Below are 24,539 nucleotides of genomic sequence, written 5' to 3'. Positions count from 1 at the left end.
TACAGTACCAATCTGACAAGATGGATTTACAACTAACTGTCCTGCAAAGCTTAGCAGAGGCCACCATGGGGATAGACAGGAAAGTGGCAGACCTGAATGGACTCATAAAAAGAGGACAAGAGTCAGTCAAATTAATCGAAATCGACAGAACTAGCTGTACCTGCTCGTTAATAATCGATAAGTTATCATCATTACCCACGATGCTGAGTAACCTTTTGGATGAAGTTAAACTAAACATCATAAAACTCCCCCAAGCGGAAGCAAGATCGGAGCGGCCCGACCCAAAAACAGACGTGGAGCAGTCACCTCCAACAAAGTCAGGAACTATAGAAAAAACTGTTGATATGCAAAAACTCAACTTGCCGGGGGTCAAACCCAGAATGTCACCCCCTCACCAGAAAAGACCACCCAAAAAACTCTCACAGCAGGACAAATCAACGAACAAGTGAGCCCACAGAACGCACAGGCTCGTCGAAAGCAAAAAAGGAAGGGGCGAAACAGAAAGGTCAACGAGGACTGCAAAGGAGAAAACTGGGAATCCACAACATCGGAAGGCACGAGGCCTCCAGAAGACGGTGAGCTTCATAGAAAAGACAATCTCCTTCAAGTGAAACCAGAAACCCCTTTGCCTTCAACGGGACCGCATATAGAAGGACTAGGAACCTTTACCTCTAGTGCGGGTCCAATAAACCAACTGGAGAGAAAACAAACAGCAAACAGAAATGAGTCAACTGGCCAACTCCGAACAGAGCCGGCACTTGGGCAACCGGACAGCCACTCAACAGCTAGGAACAAAAACTCGGAGGAAGAAACAGAAGATAAGGACGACCCAAAACACACCAAAGACAACGCGACATTGAACAATTCTATAACACGGAGCACCTGGAAGAAGGTGATTATGACATCTAGCAACGCAAACCTTCAGACTCCATGCACTGAAATCACCGGAGACAAGCATTCTAGCGATCAATCTCAGTGGGCTATCTCGGAGCGCAAACCAATCGATAATAACACCAAACTCTCAGAAGGAACACGCGAAACTAAGGAACAGCCCCACCAGAAAACGTTGCCCCCAAGGGAAGTAGATACAGAAACAATCTTTTTCATTCCCGAATACAAATCGAAGGGAAGAGTAGACATCTTAAACAGGGGCAATATACTAAAGTTAATCAACTTAATAGACAATCTAAAATCCATAAATACCTCGGACTTGCTTCTAATTGAATTCCACCCTGCAACACACCCACAAGGGAACGAGATAACTAGGGCAACGTGGAAAACTAGGGAGGTAGCAAAATCAATCATAGAGAATGCTTCTAGTTTCTCCCAGTGGGGAATTCAGCTTGAACCAGAAATAAAACCAGCTTACCCCACACCGCTACTTGAAGGACGGAAGGAAGAACGACCCTTACCGGCCAAGTCAATACTCAAAGGGGCACAAAGCTATTCCCCGGTACGGGACAAACACCTGGTGAAATCGCAAAACCCATTGTTTCAACAAACTGCCTCTTGTAAAGAAATAATAACTCGTACAATAACAGGGAGCAACACCCACTTCCAACAAATAGCCCCCAGCAAAGAAAAAACAACTCGTACAATAACAGGGAGCGACATCAACTGACAAATAAAGTCAACCTCAGCCACTAAAACTGTGGCTTCCCTCAATAATAAAAACAAACTCAGTATTTGTAGTTGGAATATCAACGGACTAGCCGACAAATTAGAGGACCCCGAAACACTGAGCTACCTGCAAACCTTTGACCTGATTCTGCTCCAGGAAACATGGAAACCCAACGATATAGCCCTACAAAGATATACAGCTTGGACATACCCGGCCCGTAAAGCATCACAGTACGGCCGTTGCTCCGGAGGCCTGGTAATCCTCGCATCAATATCAGCTATAGGAGAAATCAAATCAGCAAGTATAAACATCACCCCACTGAACGCAATACAGGCAATATCACTCATAACCGACAATAACCAAGAAAGCCATCAGTTACTTGTAGTAAATACTTACATCCATCCAAAGAATAAGTTGACTGGATCAAACGAACTGGTTCAAGAACTAACAAGACTCATAGAGGATGAGGAAACGGACAACATACTACTGGCCGGCGACTTCAACCTCCATCTATTTGGTGACCCGGCAACTGACAACATGACACAGGAGATGGACACATTATGGAAAATACCAACACAATCTACCCTTTCCAGATACAAACATAGCAATACTGCTTCACAGTTAGTAAAAGCGCTAGAGCAATTGAACCTGCGCGTTCTCAATGGACGATTCAAAGAGGATATTCCTCCAGCACCAACATACCACTCGTCAATTGCCTCATCCTACCTAGACTTCATGCTAGTTACACTCCCGTTGTACGACAAACTACAATCATTTAAGATAGGAGATAGAGCCCAGAGCGACCATCTGCCACTAGAAGCTCACTTAGCTCTGACCTGTAAGACTGAGGCAACAGAAACAAGAAACATGTGCACAGAATATACCGCCAACTACAAGCGTTTAAGATGTAAGATCACGGATATGGACACACTAGCAATCAGTGCAAAAACAATAATACAGGAAATATCCAATAGAACCGACAATCCCCTTGACCTCTGGGAAGATTTTACAGCGACACTAGGAGTAAAACATGCCACGGCGAAGAGAACTAATAAAGGGAACACCACAAGGTTCACGCATGGCAAGTAGAAATAAAAAACATCAAGGTTGAAATAAAGAAGACCCTCAGGCAATTCCGCCAGGATCCAAACAACTCGGAAACTCAATTACAACTTCGAGGGTCAAAAGCATTGTTAAAAAAGAAAACTTGGGAAAGGAAAAGGCAATTGAACGAAGATCTCTGGGCAAAAATTCTACATAATTCCAAGCAGAAGAATAGCTCTAGCTTTTGGAAGATCATCCATAGGCTCAACGGCCAGAACACAACGGTATCTACTCAGAAATATTGGAATCTGACTGGGCCAATTATTTAACAACTCACTTTAATACAAGCAACCTTGCAACGAAGGAAGCCGTAGGGGTCGATTTGGAGGGAGCTCTCCGACAATTGGACAAAATTGATATACAACCCAAAATAGCAAACGAAGCGCCTAAGAAGAAAACAACCGAGTCCCACATTCCAACAAAGGCAGAAGCCAGTCCAAGGACAGTTGGGCCTAGAAAAAGTGAAAACGAACTATCAAATCAGGAAACAACAGACACCATTCTCAGAGAAATCTCTAAGGGAAAACTTGAGGGGGCTCCAGGACCAAACGGGATCCCCCGATATTATACAAACAGGATCCAGGTTTTTGGAGCACAATTTTTACCCCAGTATTCAACGAAGTAAGGGAAACAGGAATAATACCAACATCATGGAGCGGCTCAATTATAAGCCCAATATATAAAAAAGGTGCGAGGATCGATCCAAGCAGCTACCGTCTGATTGCCCTGATAGACGTAGAGGCAAAGTACTACGCAGGCCTTATAGCGAAGGACCTAACAACATGGGCAGAAAAAAAGAACATCATCCCAGCTACACAGACGGGCTTCCGGAAGGGCCAGGGTACCCTAACAAACATCATGGCGTTAACCCTATTGTTTGACGCAGCAAAAACAGCAAAAAGCTCCCTGTTCGTGTGCTTCATCGATTACAGCGCCGCATTCGACCATGTAGATCGGCACAAACTATGGCGGAAGTTGAGCACATGGGGAATCCCTGGCCCCCTGCTACAGCAGCTGGTTATGCTACATACCGATACCTGGGTCCAAATAAAACTGGGATCTGGCACACACCTATCGAGAAAAATAAAGACCAGCAAAGGACTAAAACAGGGCTGCGTCCTAGCCCCAACGTTGTTCAATCTCTTCCTCGCGGACCTGCCCGAAGAACTAAACACAGTTACATCTCACGCACCTCGGCTAGGAAACATTACACTCTCAAATCTGCTCTATGCAGATGACCTGGTCCTCATCAGCCGGTCTCCCATTGGCCTCCAAAACCTTCTGGATAGAACTAATGCCTTTTCGAAAGCAAATTCCCTAACAATCAATTTAAACAAAACCAAAGTCATGCCAATGAACCATTACAAAAAACGGAAACCTGCATGGTACCTGGACAACCAAAGATTAGAACAGGTGACCTCATATAAATACTTAGGAGTCATAATTGAAGGTAACGGCTCCTCCAAACAACAACTAGAGGCCATCCGTCAGAAGGGCATGACCTTTCAACTATCAACAAGGCCCCTTCAGAAAGCTCTCCCTGACAGGACATTAGCACCACTTCTCCAGGTAATAAAAGCTCGCCTACAGCCCATGCTCTCCTACGGCAGCGAATCAATGCGAGGCAAAGATGCAAGCACCCTGGACAATACTATCAGTCGCGCATACAGGGCAATTTTAGACCTCCCTAAAAACTCTTCGCCCGCTCAAATTCGTCTCGAATTTGGACTGCAGAAACAAACTGTGGAGAGGAAAGGCCAATACATAAAAAGCTGGCGCAAAATTAAAGACGCCGAGGAAGGATCACTCAACGCCAACCTATGGATTGAGCTCAACGCCAAAGAAAACTCACCTGCAAGGGCCTACCTAACAAACTCACTGGAGAGCCTGGGACTCTGGGAAACAAGAACGGATTTCGGGACCTTTAAAAAAGCAGTGTCGAAAATCACCAAACTGGTCTCCTCACTTGAGGACAGAGCCACCCTTACCAAGAGAGCGCACGGATGGGTTGTGCTTGAAGGGTACAGAACTATAAAGCCACAAGAATATCTATCAACGGGCCTTACACAAAAAACAAAAAATAAGTTTCTAAACATGCGCTTAGGCAACATACCCATAGCACGTCATCTGGCACCATGGAAAAGGCCAAATCCATCAACCGCCTGTCGCCTTTGCCAATCTGCAAAAGAGGATCTTATACACATCATTTGTATCTGCAAAGCACTTATGGGTATAAGGCGCTCCTTGCTACGGCCTTTATGGAACCAGAAGGGCGTAAAAACCTGCAGGCAAGCAGTGATGCTCTGCTTCAACCCCAAAGAGACACAGTTGAACTGTAGAAAAGTCAAATACTTTGATCTAGTGGCCAAAAAACTAAACGAAATTACACTTGGGCGGGATAACCCTACCGGCACCAGGAGAACAGTAGACTTCCTTAATGGCCTTGAAATTATAAAGATCCATAAGTAAATAAACTACAGCAATCAGAACAAAATACGGAATCACACACAAAATTAACAGAAAAGACAGTTGGGTGAAAATACGGCCCTACAACCAAAAGAACAACAATTATCAAGGCCAAGACTAATAGGAAAGACTTATTAATTTACTATGGACCCCCTGTGATTTTATCAATGTGCAACACCTCTTTGTAAAACCCTTTTTAAACAGTCAAATGATTTTTACCTATTGTGTATCAATTGTGAGTTTTAACTAACTGTACAATAAACAAAATTCAAGACTAAATAGGCACCTCCTGTTTTTTCTTAGAACTCTGGGTCTTGTTGTCTTATTCAACCCAGTATAAAACCAGAACTACAAGTTCCAGAATTCTCAGTCGAAACCGAGACAGGGCTTACTAGTCACACATGGCCTGGGATACTTGGAAGCTAGGGTGGGGGCCACCTGCTGGAGAGATCTGGCCAGCGCAGTATGCCATGGTAAGCCATAATTATTGGGCATGCACATGCTACATTAATCCTTGAAGCCTGGGCTTTTCTCAGGAGGGCTGACAGCCTGCCCACCAGGTTAGACGACAGGTGCCAAATTTATTTGCATGCTCACAGCAGAGTCCTGCAAGCCGCCTTTCCTTAACATGTAATCTTGTGTGAATTGTCAACTTAGATATGTGTAACTCTAACCACTAGTATCTGTAGTAGACATATGGACTTGCTACCATTCTTATGTGAGTTTAGAGATCATCTGTTTAGTATCTTTTAGATAATTCATGCACTCTGAAGTCCTTATGTACTGTAACTGGTTCGATTGTAAAAAAAACCTCTGACACCTTCGGGTAAAGTTTACGCTATTTAAAAATCATTCATAAATAAGAAACAAGAACCACTCAGTTAATTTCCAAGGGCTAGAGCTGTTTTCGGATAGTCTATTCTGATGGCTACAAAAGCCTGCCACCTTTGGCTTCTCTGAGCACTCCAGAGGAAGAGAGAGAGATGCAGGTCCAGGCATCATCACCACCACCACACACTGACTCCCCCCCCCACCCGCCATGCAAGCTATGCCAGGCCCCTGAAGAAGGCTGCACCTCTCCTGCACTGCTAGCTGCTGTAGGACCCAGCATTACTCTGGGATGTATGTGTGGACATGGATGAGGGGTCCTTAATGCTAGGTAATGTGGCCATTAGTACACTCTGCATCTCTCTGCCACAATACACCACAGAGCTCACAGGTTTCCCAGTTCCATGCGTGAGGAGCTCACACAGTCCAGGAATTTTGTTTGAATTCTTTGAATTGTAGTCCTGATTCTATAATGCGTCAAACAGAACTACAAATCCCACAAAGCAATGAAAAAATCTGGCCTGGATAAGCAACTCTTGGATTGAACAGGATAACTTAAGCTATACCAAGACACCAATCGTAGGCACATATAGTCCACATACAAGCAGTGAAGAGGACCTGCAGGGCACAGAGAAGGACACTGGCATCCATTGTAGGCTGTCATACCTTCCTCCCACTTCTTCACTGCAGGGAGGCCAGGATGGCGATATGATGTGTATATTAGATATAAGGGTAATGATTTGTATGCAAGATATATAAATATAAATACTCCCAAACCTGCGGACATGGAGTTATGTTCTTATCATGAGATATGAAGCAGACATTTGCCCTAAGGGGCTTCCTGGTATTGAGAACAAAAGCCCTCATAGGTTTTGCTTCTGTCTGGGTGGGTCAGACTGCACCCTGAGGATGTGCTTCTATCCGCGAGGGACAAACTGCACCGTGAGGATGCGCTTCTCTTCCCTGTTACTCGATTATAGGTTTCGCTTCTGTCTGGATGGGACAGACTGTACCGTGAGGATGTGCTACTCTCCCCTATTAATCATTCATAAGTTTTACTTCTGTCTGGGTGAGACAGATTGCACCATGAAGATTTGATTCTATCTGGGTGGGTCAGACTGCACCGTGAGGATGTGCTTCTCACCTCTGTTGTGCCCTCTATGGGCTGAACTGTGGGGTTTTGAGAAAGCGGGTGATCATATAGTGACGGAGCATAAGTTCCTTAGGAACTTAGTATCACTTCCCTCGAAGGACACCACTTCTCCCTCTCAAACTGGACATGGCGGTCAAATCTCTAAAAGATTTAGCAAAACTTTGTCCACTCCTCTTCTGGCGGAGACTGGTTTCAACCCGCAAATTGTCCTCATAGGCATCAGCTCTCAATGAAGTTTGCACTCTAGATACATTCAAGAAGATTGGTTGGATTAGGAACATTGATAACCTACTTGATAGTATCAGGGTAAAGGGGGATAATTGTCTAGAACTGCCCACAAAAATCTGGGTAGCCGAGAACGAGATTAGGGACAATAAGCTGGGAAGAGTAACGGGAATTTTTACATTTTAAATGGTTGCATTCCCTATAAGGTGTCCTCAAACATATTTAGTTGCCAGCAGATAGAACGCTTTACATCCAATTACAACTAATTTACAATTTACAAACTCATGGTCATGTAACGCAGCCCAGAACAAGGGCTGTCCCTGTTGCCCTGCCCCGACTGAATCCATAGGCCACGTTTTTTGGCTGGCCAAGCATACTCTGGCCCTAGATGGCCTATTCCTATCTGTGAACGGCTGGGAACCAGAGATCATGGTGTAGTTTTACGCATTTTAAAATCTGACACAAGACCCCTATTTGCTTGTGCAATTGCAAAGTTTTTGGGCACATGTGGGGAATCAGAAGGAAAGCCCAAAAATCAAATCTATTATCCCATCCATCAGATCAAGTATGAACCTACTGCCAGTGGTGAAACCTATCTATGTACTCATGAAGAGCAGACACTGAGTGGTCTTTACAAACCAGAAGATCAGGTCCCCAGTGCTGATTGATGTTTTACTACACTAATCAAATGTCAAATTTTAATCAGCACAATTTTTAGATGATTGTATTTTAGTAGTGAGTTAGAAGTATCGATCAGATACTATTCTTTTCAACAAAACCAAGGAACTTTTGTATATGTAAACTTTAGAAATTTGTATTTATGCACTTTGCACTTTTATGGTCTGTAAACTGAAGTAAAGTTTATTGACACTCTCCTCTATTACTCAGTCATAAGTTTTGCTTCTGTCTGGGTGGGACAGACTGCACCGTGAGGATGTGTTTATGTTATAACAATTTATTGTACGCACTACTACCCGAAGGTTTCTAGGCGCTCGCGGTCTCCAAGGGAACTGAGTCAGAAGAACTAGATTTTAAAAAGCCAAGTTTTGAGCAGCTTCCTAAACTCAAACAAGGAGGAGGACTTCCTAAGAGGGAGTGGAATGGCATTCCATTCCTTAATGGTATTATAACTGAAGCTCCTTCCTCCCCAATTGGAACTTTTAATTCTGGGTGTGAGCATCAGTAAGGCATTGGCTGAACGAAGCAATCTGTTGGGAGAGTACCAGCTAAACTGATCTTTCAGAAATCGTGGTCCTTCTCCATGAAAGGCCTTGAAGGCCGCGCAGAGGGCCTTGAACTTAATCCGCTGACGAACTGGTAACCAGTGTAATTCCCGAATTCCTGCACTGATAGACTGATATTTAGGAACCTCCAGGACCAGTCTGGCAGCGGTGTTCTGTACTGCCTGCAACCTTCTAAGTAAGTTAGACTGTAGATTAATATACAGTCCATTATAGTAATCCAATTTGGATAACACCAAGGAGGTCATCACAGTTTTTCTAGAACTTATAGGAATGAAAGGCAGAATTTTCCGTGTTATCTATAATGACCTCCAGATTTTTAGCCTTAGCCACTGGTGTGGGAGTAATGCCCAAAGTATCTGGCCACCAGACTGGAGACCACTGAGGAGAAAGATTGCCAAATAGCACCACCTCAGTTTATCCTGAGTTCAGCTTAAGGCAATGTCTCCCCATCCAGTCACTCAGGGAGACCATACATTCATGGAATTTGGTTGAGTAATTTATGTCCTTATCTACTGCTGAGATGACCAACTGAGTGTCGTCAGCATAAGAGGTTGGACATAAGTTAAAACACCTGATCAGAGGGGCTAATTCCGAGACGTAAATATTGAACAGTGTGGGGCTCAGAGAAGACCCCTGCGGCACCCCACATGGGAGGATGAAAGGTGGAGATTTAAAATTGCCCAGTTGCACCGTCTGTGTTCGTTCCGAAAGGAATGAAGTTAAGAGGGAAAGGACCCTTCCTCCTATCCCAATGGTTTTTAGGCGATTGACCAAGCTCGTATGGTCCACGGTGTCAAACGCCGTGGAGAGGTCAAGGAGAACAAGGGCAGTCAATCCCCCACCGTCTAGTGTTTTACGGATCTCCTCCGTGGTTTTTATCAGAGCTGTCTTGGTACTGTGACCCGCTCTGAAACCGAACTGACTCTGATCCAAGATTTCGTTTACCGCAATAAAGTTGGAAAATTCAGTATTTAACTGTTTCTCAAAGATTTTGGTGGGAATAGGGAGTCTAGCAATAGGACGATACTTGGCAGGGTCCATATTATCTAGATTGGCTTTCTTTAGGAGAGGCAGGATGCAGGCTTGTTTCCAAATTGTAGGGAAGTGCCCTTGGAATAACATTTGGTTAAACACGTTGGTTAGCAGTGGGCTGATAATATGGCTAATGTTTTTGAGAATCCTAGGGGGACAGGGATCATCCGGGATCCAGATTTAGTGGAAGAAAGAAGGGTAGATACTTGTTCGGAGCAAGCCGGAGAAAAATCTAGGAAAGTCACTTTGTCCGCCTATACTTGTACTGCGTTGTTAGAAGCAGAACTGTGTGTAGAGAATAGATCATATATTTGGTCCACCTTGGTCTTGAAATAGTGGGCAAGAGTATTGCAGAAATCTTGGTTAGAGTTAGTAGCATCATCCTTGGGTGCTGCGATTAGATTCTCTATAGTTTTAAAGAGTTCCTTGCTGGACGTGCCCGCACTCTCAATTTGCGCCGTATAATACGGACTTTTTTCCAAAATTTATTTTTTCTTATAGTCGGCCAATGTGGCTTTGTATATTTCCTTCTCTGCTTCATCATAACATTTCCTCCATCTTCTTTCCTGCTTTCTGCAAGCTTGCTTATCTAGTCGAAGAGCCTCTGAAAACCAAGGGGCAGACGGAACTTTCCTATTTTTATTTATCACTGAGGTGGGAATTATCATAGCAAAGTTTGACTCTAACCAATCAGTGTAATTAATGGCTGAGCCTTCTGCTTCCTCGTGCAAAGCAGGTTGGCTTTGACCTAGCTTAACCTCCAGAGTACTCTGGTCGATTTTTTGCCATGCTCTGCCAAGAGTCTTACTGCTGGTCATATTACCAGCCGAAGATCGAGGCAGGTTGTAGCTAAACAGGACGGCATGGTTATCCGACCAGGTCAAAGGGAGAGAAAGAGTTTTAGTGATGGCTGGATTGTTGGTGAATAGTCCGTCCAAAGTATGCCATCAAGAAGTTTGCGTGACTCTCTCTCTTCTGGAAGGTCAAGATGGAAGTTCATATCCCCTAGGAGAGTAAAGAATTCTGAATGAAGCCCTAGCTCTAATAATGAATGCACATTAGTAAGGAACCTGTTTCTAGGGCCGGGAGGACGGTACATTAGAATCCCATTAAATGTATCTTGGTCATTAACCCCTTCCACGCTCATGACGAGCTGGGCTCGTCATGAAGTAGCCTCCTCGCACGCTCATGACGAGCCCAGCTCGTCATGTTGTGTGGGATTTCCGATTTCTCAGCACAGCAGGGGAATATGCTGAGCATCCATGTGGTTAATGGAAATCTTAAAATGAACTGCCTCACAGTCCGGTGAAGAACAGATGAGCAAAAGGTGTTAAGCTCGACCTTAGGAAAGGATTGCAAGCCCTCCCTCTTTCTTGAGTAGCCTATCCTGTCTGACAACTTTATACCCATGGGGGACAGCGATGTTGAAGTCCGAATCAGACGATTGGTCACCCCAGGTTTCTGTAACAAACAGGATGTCCAATTTCTTATTAGTGATAAAATCCGCAATTTCATACTTGTGTTTGAGCAATGATCTCGCGTTAATAAGTGCTAGCTGGAGTTCTCTAGATTCCGGGGCAGAGCTGTTCAATATATCCTTCGATTTGGGTGGGACCCGGGTGCTCCTTGCAATTTTAGTTAGACATTCTGGACACTGAAATGCCTCACTATGAGGCGCTTCACAGGGGAGCAGAACACGTCTTACTCCTATGTAGGCGTAGGGCATGAAGATTATCCCTTGAGTAAGTAAGTCCCTCCCTTTGATACAAGATCCAGGGGTAATGGCCCTGGGCCCGGACGAGGCGCGGACCGTGCGCCAGCGGCACGCCCGCTGCGCGTCCTCTCCAGCCTGCCCTCAAGTATGAGCAGCTGTAGAACTAGAGCGTCAACCTGGGCGGATGTGCGGCCCCGGAAGTGTGTGCAAACTAACTGGTCTTCCCTCCGCAACAAGCGGTACAAACCTTGGCTGACCGGGGAAGCCAGACAAGTAACAGGTGAGCAGGAGCGTCAAAGTGCAAATGCTTCTCTCCATTATTTCTCAATCATAGGTTTCGCTTCTTTCTGGGTGGGGCAGCCTGCACCGCGAGGATGTGCTTATGTCTGGGTGGGACACACTGCACCGTGGGGATATGCTTCTATTTGGGTGGGGCAGACTGCACCATGAAGATGTGCTTATGTCTGGATGGGACAGACTGCACAGTGAGGATGTGCTTCTCTCCCCCATTACTCAATCATAGGTTTTGTTTCTTTCTGGATGGGACAGACTGCACCGGGGTATGTACTTCTCTCTGGGTGGGAAGGACTGCACCATAAGGGTGTGCTTCTCTCCCTTATTACTCAGTCATAGATTTTGCTTCTCTCTGGGTGGGACAGACTGCACTGTGAGGATGTGCTTCTCTCCCCCTATTACTCAATCATAGGTTTTGCTTCTTTCTAGGTGAGACAGACTGCACCGTGAGGATGTGCTTATGTCTGCGTGGGACAGACTGCACCAGGAGGATGTGCTTTTCTCCCCTGTTATTCAATCAAAGGTTTTGCTTATGTCTGTGTGGGTCAGACTGCACCGTGAGGATGTGCTTATGTCTGTGTGGGCAGACTGCACCGTGAGGATGTGCTTATGTCTGTGTGGGTCAGACTGCACCGTGAGGATGTGCTTATGTCTGTGTGGGCAGACTGCACCGTGAGGATGTGCTTATGTCTGTGTGGGTCAGACTCACCGTGAGGATGTGCTTATGTCTGTGTGGGCAGACTGCACCGTGAGGATGTGCTTATGTCTGTGTGGGTCAGACTGCACCGTGAGGATGTGCTTATGTCTGTGTGGGCAGACTGCACCGTGAGGATGTGCTTATGTCTGTGTGGGCAGACTGCACCGTGAGGATGTGCTTATGTCTGTGTGGGCAGACTGCACTGTGAGGATGTGCTTATGTCTGTGTGGGTCAGACTGCACCGTGAGGATGTGCTTATGTCTGTGTGGGTCAGACTGCACCGTGAGGATGTGCTTATGTCTGCGTGGGTCAGACTGCACCGTGAGGATGCGCTTCTCTCCTTTATTACTCAATCATCAACTTTGCTTCTGTCTGGGTGGGTCAGACTCACCGTGAGGATGTGCTTATGTCTGTGTGGGCAGACTGCACCGTGAGGATGTGCTTATGTCTGTGTGGGCAGACTGCACCGTGAGGATGTGCTTTTCTCCCCTGTTATTCAATCAAAGGTTTTGCTTATGTCTGTGTGGGTCAGACTGCACCGTGAGGATGTGCTTATGTCTGTGTGGGTCAGACTGCACCGTGAGGATGTGCTTATGTCTGTGTGGGTCAGACTGCACCGTGAGGATGTGCTTATGTCTGTGTGGGCAGACTGCACCGTGAGGATGTGCTTATGTCTGTGTGGGCAGACTGCACCGTGAGGATGTGCTTTTCTCCCCTGTTATTCAATCAAAGGTTTTGCTTATGTCTGTGTGGGTCAGACTGCACCGTGAGGATGTGCTTATGTCTGTGTGGGCAGACTGCACCGTGAGGATGTGCTTTTCTCCCCTGTTATTCAATCAAAGGTTTTGCTTATGTCTGTGTGGGTCAGACTGCACCGTGAGGATGTGCTTATGTCTGTGTGGGCAGACTGCACCGTGAGGATGTGCTTATGTCTGTGTGGGCAGACTGCACCGTGAGGATGTGCTTATGTCTGTGTGGGCAGACTGCACCGTGAGGATGTGCTTATGTCTGTGTGGGTCAGACTGCACCGTGAGGATGTGCTTATGTCTGTGTGGGCAGACTGCACCGTGAGGATGTGCTTATGTCTGAGTGGGCAGACTGCACTGTGAGGATGTGCTTCTGTCTGTGTGGGTCAGACTGCACCGTGAGGATGTGCTTATGTCTGTGTGGGTCAGACTGCACCATGAGGATGCGCTTCTCTCCTTTATTACTCAATCATCAGCTTTGCTTCTGTCTGGGTGGGTCAGACTCACCGTGAGGATGTGCTTATGTCTGTGTGGGCAGACTGCACCGTGAGGATGTGCTTATGTCTGTGTGGGCAGACTGCACCGTGAGGATGTGCTTATGTCTGTGTGGGTCAGACTGCACCGTGAGGATGTGCTTATGTCTGCGTGGGTCAGACTGCACCGTGAGGATGTGCTTATGTCTGCGTGGGCAGACTGCACCGTGAGGATGTGCTTATGTCTGCGTGGGTCAGACTGCACCGTGAGGATGTGCTTATGTCTGTGTGGGCAGACTGCACCATGAGGATGTGCTTATGTCTGTGTGGGTCAGACTGCACCGTGAGGATGTGCTTATGTCTGTGTGGGCAGACTGCACCGTGAGGATGTGCTTATGTCTGTGTGGGTCCGACTGCACCGTGAGGATGTGCTTATGTCTGTGTGGTTCAGACTGCACCGTGAGGATGTGCTTATGTCTGTGTGGGCAGACTGCACCGTGAGGATGTGCTTATGTCTGTGTGGGTCAGACTGCACCGTGAGGATGTGCTTATGTCTGTGTGGGTGAGACTGCACCGTGAGGATGTGCTTATGTCTGCGTGGGTCAGACTGCACCGTGAGGATGTGCTTATGTCTGTGTGGGCAGACTGCACCGTGAGGATGTGCTTATGTCTGTGTGGGTCAGACTGCACCGTGAGGATGTGCTTATGTCTGCGTGGGTCAGACTGCACCGTGAGGATGTGCTTATGTCTGCGTGGGCAGACTGCACCGTGAGGATGTGCTTATGTCTGTGTGGGCAGACTGCACCATGAGGATGTGCTTATGTCTGTGTGGGTCAGACTGCACCGTGAGGATGTGCTTATGTCTGTGTGGGCAGACTGCACTGTGAGGATGTGCTTATGTCTGTGTGGGTCAGACTGCACCGTGAGGATGTGCTTATGTCTGTGTGGGTCAGACTGCACCGTGAGGATGTGCTTATGTCTGTGTGGGTGAGACTGCACCGTGAGGATGTGCTTATGTCTGTGTGGGTGAGACTGCACCGTGAGGATGTGCTTATGTCTGTGTGGGCAGACTGCACCGTGAGGATGTGCTTATGTCTGTGTGGGCAGACTGCACCGTGAGGATGTGCTTATGTCTGTGTGGGTCAGACTGCACCGTGAGGATGTGCTTATGTCTGCGTGGGTCAGACTGCACCGTGAGGATGTGCTTATGTCTGCGTGGGTCAGACTGCACCGTGAGGATGTGCTTATGTCTGTGTGGTTCAGACTGCACCGTGAGGATGTGCTTATGTCTGTGTGGGCAGACTGCACCGTGAGGATGTGCTTATGTCTGTGTGGGTCCGACTGCACCGTGAGGATGTGCTTATGTCTGTGTGGGCAGACTGCACCGTGAGGATGTGCTTATGTCTGTGTGGGTCAGACTGCACCGTGAGGATGCGCTTATGTCTGTGTGGGCAGACTGCACCGTGAGGATGTGCTTATGTCTGTGTGGGTCAGACTGCACCGTGAGGATGTGCTTATGTCTGTGTGGGTCAGACTGCACCGTGAGGATGTGCTTATGTCTGTGTGGGTGAGACTGCACCGTGAGGATGTGCTTATGTCTGTGTGGGTGAGACTGCACCGTGAGGATGTGCTTATGTCTGTGTGGGCAGACTGCACCGTGAGGATGTGCTTATGTCTGTGTGGGCAGACTGCACCGTGAGGATGTGCTTATGTCTGTGTGGGCAGACTGCACCGTGAGGATGTGCTTATGTCTGCGTGGGTCAGACTGCACCGTGAGGATGTGCTTATGTCTGCGTGGGTCAGACTGCACCGTGAGGATGCGCTTCTCTCCTTTATTACTCATTCATCAGTTTTTCTTCTGTCTGGGTGGGACAGACTGCACAGTGAGAATGTGCTTCTCTCTCCTATTACTTAATAATAGGTTTCACTTCTGTCTGGGTGGGACAGACTGCTCAGTGAGGATGCGCTTCTCTCCCTCTATTACTCAATAATCGCTTCTGTCTGGGTGGGACAGACTGCACCTTGAGGATGTGCTTCTCTCACCTGTTACTCATTCATACGTTTTGCTTCTGTCTGGGTGGGACGAACTGCACCTTGTGGATGTGCTTCTCTACCTTATTATTCAATCATCGGATTTGTTTCAGTTTGGGTGGGACAGACTGCACTGGGGGGATGTGGGACGGACTGCACCTGCATGGCATGGTGGCAGGGCTTTAAGTGGAACAAAAAAACGACGGGGTCTCTCAAAGGGACGTGGCCGATGTAATGAAGGGCGTGGCTTAAAACATACAAGCTAAAAATCTGCGCTTACCATATTGTGCCGCCCGGCTAGTATTTTGCTGCTTCTGTCATTGCATACAGATAAATAATATAATAAGTAACATTACACCTACAACAAACTCGGGCTATTGGCTTTGCCAAACCTGGTTAGTTGTGGAATGTGAATCAGCAACAACTAGGGCTTAGCTATATAGAATATTTAAAACACTTCAGTTCTGAAATGATGAGACTATATAAGAACTATAACAAGTGTCTCTGAAGTTGCCTCAAAGGCAGTAAAGGATGGTACTGCTGCAGAGCTCAGACTTTTTTCCACCTTGAGGGCAAACAATGGAGAGCCTGATAGGGACCCGTCTCAGAACCTGCTTTTTAGACCTGCCGGGACTGAGCCCCGGCAGGACCTGGCCAACTTAAAGCCCTGCATGGCAGTATATCTGCAGAAGTCATACATGCTTTCAATTCAACAAAGTAAAACACCTACTTCTTGTTATGCTTTTTTGGCCTTGTGACAATTATCTTTAAAGAAACACTTTTACTGGAAATGTCTGCTTTTAATGAAATGTTTCTGTTCCGAAGTGCAGCCTCAGGACGGAGTGGAAAACAAGCATTGAAAATGCAATAGGTATCGCAATAGAAGAGTTTAACATTTTTCGTTTTGCAAATGGATGAGTGGCGTTGCGTGGATGAGTGGCGTTGCGTGGATGAGTGGCGTTGCGTGGATGAGTGGCGTTGCGTGGATGAGTGGCGTTGTTTGTGTGAGTGGCGTTGTTTGTGTGAGTGGCGTTGTTTGTGTGAGTGGCGTTGCGGGTGTGAGTGGCGTTGCGGGTGTGAGTGGCGTTGCGGGTGTGAGTGGCATTGCGTGTGTGAGTGGCGTTGCGTGTGTGAGTGGCGCTGTTGTTTGAGTGGCGCTGTTGTTTCAGTGGCGTTGCGTGTGTGAGTGGCGTTGCATGTGTGAGTGGCGTTGCGTGGTTGAGTGGCGTTGCGTTGTTGAGTGGCGTTGCATGTGTGAGTGGTGTTGCGTGGATGAGTGGCGTTGCCTGTGTGAGTGGCATTGCGTGTGTGAGTTGCGTTGCGTGTGTGAGTGGCGTTGCGTGTGTGAGTGGCGTTGCGTGGCTGAGTGGCGTTGCGTGGGTGAGTGGCGTTGCGTGGGTGAGTGGCGTTGCGTGGGTGAGTGGCGTTGCGTGGGTGAGTGGCGTTGCGTGGTTGAGTGGCGTTGCGTGTGTGAGTGGCGTTGCGTGGTTGAGTGGCGTTGCGTGGTTGAGTGGCGTTGTGTGGTTGAGTGGCGTTGCGTGGTTGAGTGGCGTTGCGTGGTTGAGTGGCGTTGCGTGTGTGTGGCGTTGCGTGTGTGAGTGGCATTGCGTGTGTGAGTGGCGAGAATATATACATTGAATAAATGCAACAATATGGTTTCAATTGAGATGTGGTCTAATTTGTTCTAGATGAACCATATTGTATCATCGCGCCTTTGTTTGCGCTGCTTGGTCGACGGCGTTTCGATCCTCTTACCTTTAGATCATCATCAGGACTGGGTTGGTGGAAACAGTGCTGTACAAGGGGGTAAGGGAGGGGGGTTAGAGGGATAGAGTGATTTTAAAGGCATCGCAGGCGAACTACATTCGAAGGGGACAGGGTAGCGGGGGCACGGAGGATGGGGGGTATATGAATGGATCACCCAATGTTGGAAATGGGATCCCCGGCTGGCCAGGGCTTTCGCCAAAGTCAGTCAGAGACCACCACTCCCAAGTCAGGGCAAGGGAGTTACACGCCAAGATAACCCCTACTCACCCTCTAGGTAACGTGGCGCGAGCAGCAAGGCTAAACTTGGAGGCGATGTAGGCTAAGTATTTGCGCACGCACCCCAGCAACAACAACCAAAGGCCCACCACAAAGGAAACTCCACACCAGGTTATATAAAAATAGCCTTTGTATTACACCAAAACACATTAGATAAAACACACACTTTACAATGTGCCAGGGGCACGGGCAGAATTTACAAGGGATTATGTACAAGACAGGGCCACCTGGACCACTGTCAGGAATCAGCACTTTTATAAGTAACAATACAATACTTGTAGGCCTAGAACTTAGAACATAGCCTATCAGACAGTACCTTCCGTCCTGGTTGCACGGGATAATGCGAGTGACCTCCTTAGTAAGCTTGAGCGGGCGACCCAGCGAAGCGGCGCGGCTCAGGGGAGAGCGGCGCTGCTCGAGGCTTGGACGGGCTGCCGGCATGGTACAAGCGTTTCTCTGGGGCGACCAATGTGTGCGGCTCAGAAGAGGAGGGGGAGGCAGGATGCGGGCGACCCAGCGAAGCGGCGCGGCTCAGGGGAGAGCGGCGCTGCTCGAGGCTTGGACGGGCTGCCGGCACGAGCTGCCGAGGGGAACGAGCGAGGCACACTTCAGCGAGGCCCCAGGGGCCCAGGGAGATCAGACAAGTCCCATCAATTTGGCAGGGAAGGCACCATAGAGTCCACTGGTCCTGGGACTCTGGTCAGGGGGCAAGCTTAGTATCAAGCCCTTGGGATCACTTATAACAGAAGATCACTGTAACACAAAATAGGACATAAAGCACAAAACCAGTACCCACTGGTAACTGGTAAGTCCCCCCTACGCAATCCTAACCACCCTAGGAACAGGTCACGCAGGGAACCAGGACCTTACTAGCACCACCTGCACTAGCAAGAACAACCACCTCAGTATCACAATACAAGTAGGGGCATAGACCTGGGGACAAAACACATGATGCAGAACCTACATTCAGCGGTGTAAGGAACACATGACGCATCAACACACGTTCAGCGGTGTAAGGAACAGGGCACATAATGTATCAACAACACATTCAGAGGTGCAGAACACAGGGTGCGCAAAACATACTACACATTGTACATTTCCTAACACCCAAAAGCAATAGGACATAGATCATAACAGCATCTAAACCTTTAGCGTAGAACTCACAAAGTCCAGGTTGCGCCACTGCGCCAGAACCTAAACGTAGCAGCTGCCCACTACTTGCTGGGCAGCTGAGGGACAGAACAGGGGGCCTAAACGCGGCAGCTGGCACTAAGTGCTGCGCAGCTGGGGAAAGGCCAGGGATGAAGGAGTGCGCCTCACTCCTAAAGTCCAGAACCTGTCCCTAGAGAAGCAAAACCTAAAATGGTACAGATGCCCACTAATTGCTGGGCAGCTGTAGATCAGTAAACTGCGCCAGGGCTCTCATCAGCCCTCTGGGACAACCACGGCGCCAAACTGAGCCATCTGGCTCTGGGGCCTCGGGGGAGCCTCGCAGGCTCTAAACACGAACTGCCCCACATGTTGGAGTCCCTCCTCTGGGGACTTGAACCACTTAAAGGCCCCCACTGAGCCTCTCGTGACTCTCGGACCCCCGGTGGTGCCTTGAGGAGCCTCTTAGGCTTGGAAGGACAATTGGCACCGGTGGAGCCTCTCGGGCTCAATAACTGAGTAGGCCGTCTTGGTTGGAGTCCGTCCCAGGGGACTCTGAAACAACTGGGCCCCCGGGAGCCCCTCGGGCCCGGGGTAGGGGTTAGGCGGAGTCCCTCTCGGGGGACTCGGCATCACATGAGGCCCCACGGGCCTCGTAGCACCTCAAGGGATTCACTGGAGGGGAGGGGCGGGCACCGACAATGTGCCCCGATGCCCTCCTCCCCTTCAGTCCACTCACCGGGTCTGGCGCGCCGGACTCTTCTTCTCCCTTCACCCGGGCCCCCATCTCGGGACCGGGACTCGATGTGGAGTCTTCGTGGCTCCGGGGCAATTAGTATCCGGGGCTCCCTCCTGGTCACGGGAGCCCCGCAACGCTCACACCACTGCCGGCTTCTGCCTCGCTCCCCGGCGGGGGCGGGACAGGGGAATCTCCTCGGGCCGGCAGCCAATCACGGCGCGGCCTGGGGAAATCGTCATAAGGGAATCCCGGGCCGGCCAGCCAATCACGGCGCGGCCCCGGGAAGGCATCATCAGGAGGCTCGGCCGGCTGGACCAATCACAGCGCGGCCCGGGCAGGAGGCGGGCGGCTGCTTTCCCCGGCTTCTCCTCGACCCATGGCTGCGGCGGTGATCCGGGGACAATACCGGGTGGGCACCGGCTGACGAGCATGAAGTGCTCAGGGCGCGACAAAGCGCCAAGGTGCGCTAGGGGCAAAATAAACTGTAATTTGCGGCGTGGGCAGCCGCTAAGGAAAAGGAAAGCGCTCCCAGCGCTTTTAGCAGGAATTATAGCGCTTCCAGGCGCTAGGTGAAAAGTGAAGCGCTCCTAGCGCTATATGTCAAAATAAAGCGCCCCCAGCGCTGCAGGAGAAATCAAGCGCTTCCAGGCACTTGGAAGTCCAGCAAAAGTCCCTCTGGCATCCAGGAGCTGGGCAGGGCAAAGAAGCCCCACAAGTCCAGGGACAAGCACAGCAGAGAAAAGTCCTCCAGGGCATCAAGGCAAGGCAGAAAGACCCCAGAGGGAGAAGGCATCCAGGGGCTGGGCAGGGCCCAGGGGAGGCAAGCCTTCCCCCTGGGCCCAAGCAGCAGCACGCCCCTGGTAGTTTCAAGTTGGCAAACAAGAACCTTTTTCAAGAGGTCACAGCCTCTTTTTATACACCTTTTCCCTTTGTCTTTAGGTGCAGGGTGGGGGCAGAACCAGTCGCAGCTGGTTCTGGAGCACTCTTGATGGCCCAACCACCCATTCTATTCACTGGCAGGGCTTGGGTCATCAGTCACACCACAGGGGGGCGGAGCCAGCATTGTGTGGGGAAAACCCAGCCCATCCAGGACACAGGTACACTCCTCCCACACATCACTCATGCTAATCTCCCACTCACCACCGGGGCAGACCCACACAGACTTCCTGGAGCCTGGCATCCCAGCCAGCTCCAGCCAATCACACGCCAGCACCCTCACAGCACACGTACAGCCATGTCTAGAAATGGCGCTTCCCTACTAGACACATACATGCTGCACACACCATCTCGCAGCATTCACTCCCCCGAGTTCACACATACCAAACTTGACCATGCACACCTCACGCACCAGGAACTACCAGGGACACAGACATTCCCCATGCATTCCTATGGGAGGGCAGGCCAATCTCACACACGCACTCAGGGAGAGCACGCACTTTACACTGCGCCACAGTGTTAAAGTGCGCGAAGGCCAGAAATCACTATACTTTCAAGGCAAAAAGTTCAGGGGTGACCCTGCCAGAAGGCCCAAGTCCAACACGACCCCCTTCCAGCCAAAACGCAGGGTAGGCCAATCACCACCGTGATGGACTTCCCTGCTTGGGGCGATAGAACACGGACGCGGGCCCGCACTGCAGGGACACCCTCCGGTTCTACGCCAAGTTGATCCATAAGACAAGCACATCCTTAAAAAAACACAGGCCCAACTAGGCTACCCCACTGGTACTCCTTAGTTGTCCACGGCTAGGACCAGGCCCTAGGCCACCTAGATACCACTGGTCCTTGCCAATACACAGAGTGGGGGGTAGTAACCCCTGGCCTACAATAGCCATTCTCCACTCCCTTTCTCAGCGTAGTTCCAAACTACCACTGATCCTTCAACCTAGGGTCCGCACCCTCAGGCTGACCAGAGGTCACGGGCAAGATTGCCCCACCCTACCTCTACTTCTGAAGCACCCTCCAGAACACAACTCTCCCACCGGGAGTCCACATTCACCGGATGCACAGGGGTCAGACTCCCTCTGACCCCCTTCCAGAGTTCTGCACCCTCCCACTGTAGAACAGGGTCCCTCCACTTAAGGTAGGCCCCACCTGCTCTCAGGGTAGTACCACAACACTCAGCCAAGAACCCTAAAGATCCCTGCTAGGCCTGTACCACCCCTTCTGGGAAACACAGGGTCTCTTCACTTAAGATGAGCCCCACCTGTGTTCACAGGGGTACCCCTAGAAGACAAACCGGCCAGGACACTGGCTACAGTCGCCCTGCCGTCCAGGACAGGCAACACCTGAACCTGGCTCCCTAACCTAGGGACGCTACCCTTTGGTTAGATGCCTGGCGCACCAGGACTTCTACAAGTTGAAAACAAAAATCTAAGACTTTCTCTCCTCCTTCAGCAGCAAGGCAACCACTGCAGGTCAATACCCCATACAGCTTACCCGGTTCCTTCTCATCAGGCAGGAGTTCCCTCTTGTAACTTCAGGACACTACATACAGTTGTCCTTACGTCCAGATCCGGAAACACCGGCTACTGGCTCCCCAACCGAGGGACGTACCCTTTGGTCAGATGCCTGGCGCACCAGGACTTCCTGGAGGGTGACACAACTAATGTGTTGTGTACAAGTCTGCCTGACACTCAGGACAGAAGTGGCATCACCATGGTCACTCCCTGGCGACACAACCCTTCTGGTTGGCCCCTGACCCACTGGTTCTTCCACTGGGGAACCTATCCCCCTCGCACCCCTCCATCTGGACTTCTGCACCCTCCCAACTGGAGCGGTACTGCCAGACACCAGAACTACTGGAACCCTGGTTACAGAGGTTCCACGTTCTCCAGACACTCTGGAAGATCCTCCTCAAATGACCTATTGGTACAGCCTAGGCCCCCGACCTGATGTTCCCTTCAGAAACACTCCAGGCCCTGACACTGGGTTTCGGGCACCTGGAGACATGCAGTCCCACCCACTCCTTCTCCTCTTGAGACAGGACGTGAGCCCCTACACCGAGACCTAGCTGGGCTACACTGAACCTCTTCCACCACGCTGGGCTGGAAGACACCTCAGACACTCCTTTTGGAATCACTCCATCCCCTATGCCTCTCTCCTCCCAGAACATTACCAACTCCAAAATTCTGTCTCTCAACAGACCACAGAAATCAAAAAGCAGGCTCCACTATCTGCAGACGTTCTTGGGAAAAGTTCAACACACAGGACTTAGGTATCTGAACAAAACTAGCATTCAGCAAGCTCCCCATCCAGAGAACTCACAAACACATCCAGTGCCACACACCATTCATCCACACACACCCCTCCCCAGACTGGTAAGGCAGTTTCTACCACCCCTGACTTCTCAACCTGACCACACTTGACACAGGTACCATTACTCCAGGGCAGGGACGGGGGACACATGCACTGGACACACTTATGCTGCCACCACTGGATCCCACCCTTCTGGTGAATCCAGAAAACACACTGCACTTAGGGGGATGATCTACCCTCCCGAGCTAGGGACACCTAACTCAAAGTGCACAAGAAACACATTTCCACAGAAATGACATTTTCAGCAAACTCCATACAATAATCCCCAAAATGTTTTTATCTAAAATGCAGAGTTTTGTGGTGCAGCCAGCTGCTACTAAGGTACAGCGCAAACACAAATCCTTATCCCACCGCTTGCCGCCAATGTTGGAAATGGGATCCCCGGCTGGCCAGGGCTTTCGCCAAAGTCAGTCAGAGACCACCACTCCCAAGTCAGGGCAAGGGAGTTACACGCCAAGATAACCCCTACTCACCCTCTAGGTAACGTGGCGCGAGCAGCAAGGCTAAACTTGGAGGCGATGTAGGCTAAGTATTTGCGCACGCACCCCAGCAACAACAACCAAAGGCCCACCACAAAGGAAACTCCACACCGGGTTATATAAAAATAGCCTTTGTATTACACCAAAACACATTAGATAAAACACACACTTTACAATGTGCCAGGGGCACGGGCAGAATTTACAAGGGATTATGTACAAGACAGGGCCACCTGGACCACTGTCAGGAATCAGCACTTTTATAAGTAACAATACAATACTTGTAGGCCTAGAACTTAGAACATAGCCTATCAGACAGTACCTTCCGTCCTGGTTGCACGGGATAATGCGAGTGACCTCCTTAGTAAGCTTGAGCGGGCGACCCAGCGAAGCGGCGCGGCTCAGGGGAGAGCGGCGCTGCTCGAGGCTTGGACGGGCTGCCGGCATGGTACAAGCGTTTCTCTGGGGCGACCAATGTGTGCGGCTCAGAAGAGGAGGGGGAGGCAGGATGCGGGCGACCCAGCGAAGCGGCGCGGCTCAGGGGAGAGCGGCGCTGCTCGAGGCTTGGACGGGCTGCCGGCACGAGCTGCCGAGGGGAACGAGCGAGGCACACTTCAGCGAGGCCCCAGGGGCCCAGGGAGATCAGACAAGTCCCATCAATTTGGCAGGGAAGGCACCATAGAGTCCACTGGTCCTGGGACTCTGGTCAGGGGGCAAGCTTAGTATCAAGCCCTTGGGATCACTTATAACAGAAGATCACTGTAACACAAAATAGGACATAAAGCACAAAACCAGTACCCACTGGTAACTGGTAAGTCCCCCCTACGCAATCCTAACCACCCTAGGAACAGGTCACGCAGGGAACCAGGACCTTACTAGCACCACCTGCACTAGCAAGAACAACCACCTCAGTATCACAATACAAGTAGGGGCATAGACCTGGGGACAAAACACATGATGCAGAACCTACATTCAGCGGTGTAAGGAACACATGACGCATCAAAACACGTTCAGCGGTGTAAGGAACAGGGCACATAATGTATCAACAACACATTCAGAGGTGCAGAACACAGGGTGCGCAAAACATACTACACATTGTACATTTCCTAACACCCAAAAGCAATAGGACATAGATCATAACAGCATCTAAACCTTTAGCGTAGAACTCACAAAGTCCAGGTTGCGCCAC

This window comes from Lissotriton helveticus, chromosome 12 (genome assembly GCF_964261635.1).
Source record: "Lissotriton helveticus chromosome 12, aLisHel1.1, whole genome shotgun sequence".
Classification (NCBI taxonomy): domain Eukaryota; kingdom Metazoa; phylum Chordata; class Amphibia; order Caudata; family Salamandridae; genus Lissotriton; species Lissotriton helveticus.
This window is presented reverse-complemented; position numbering follows the sequence as displayed.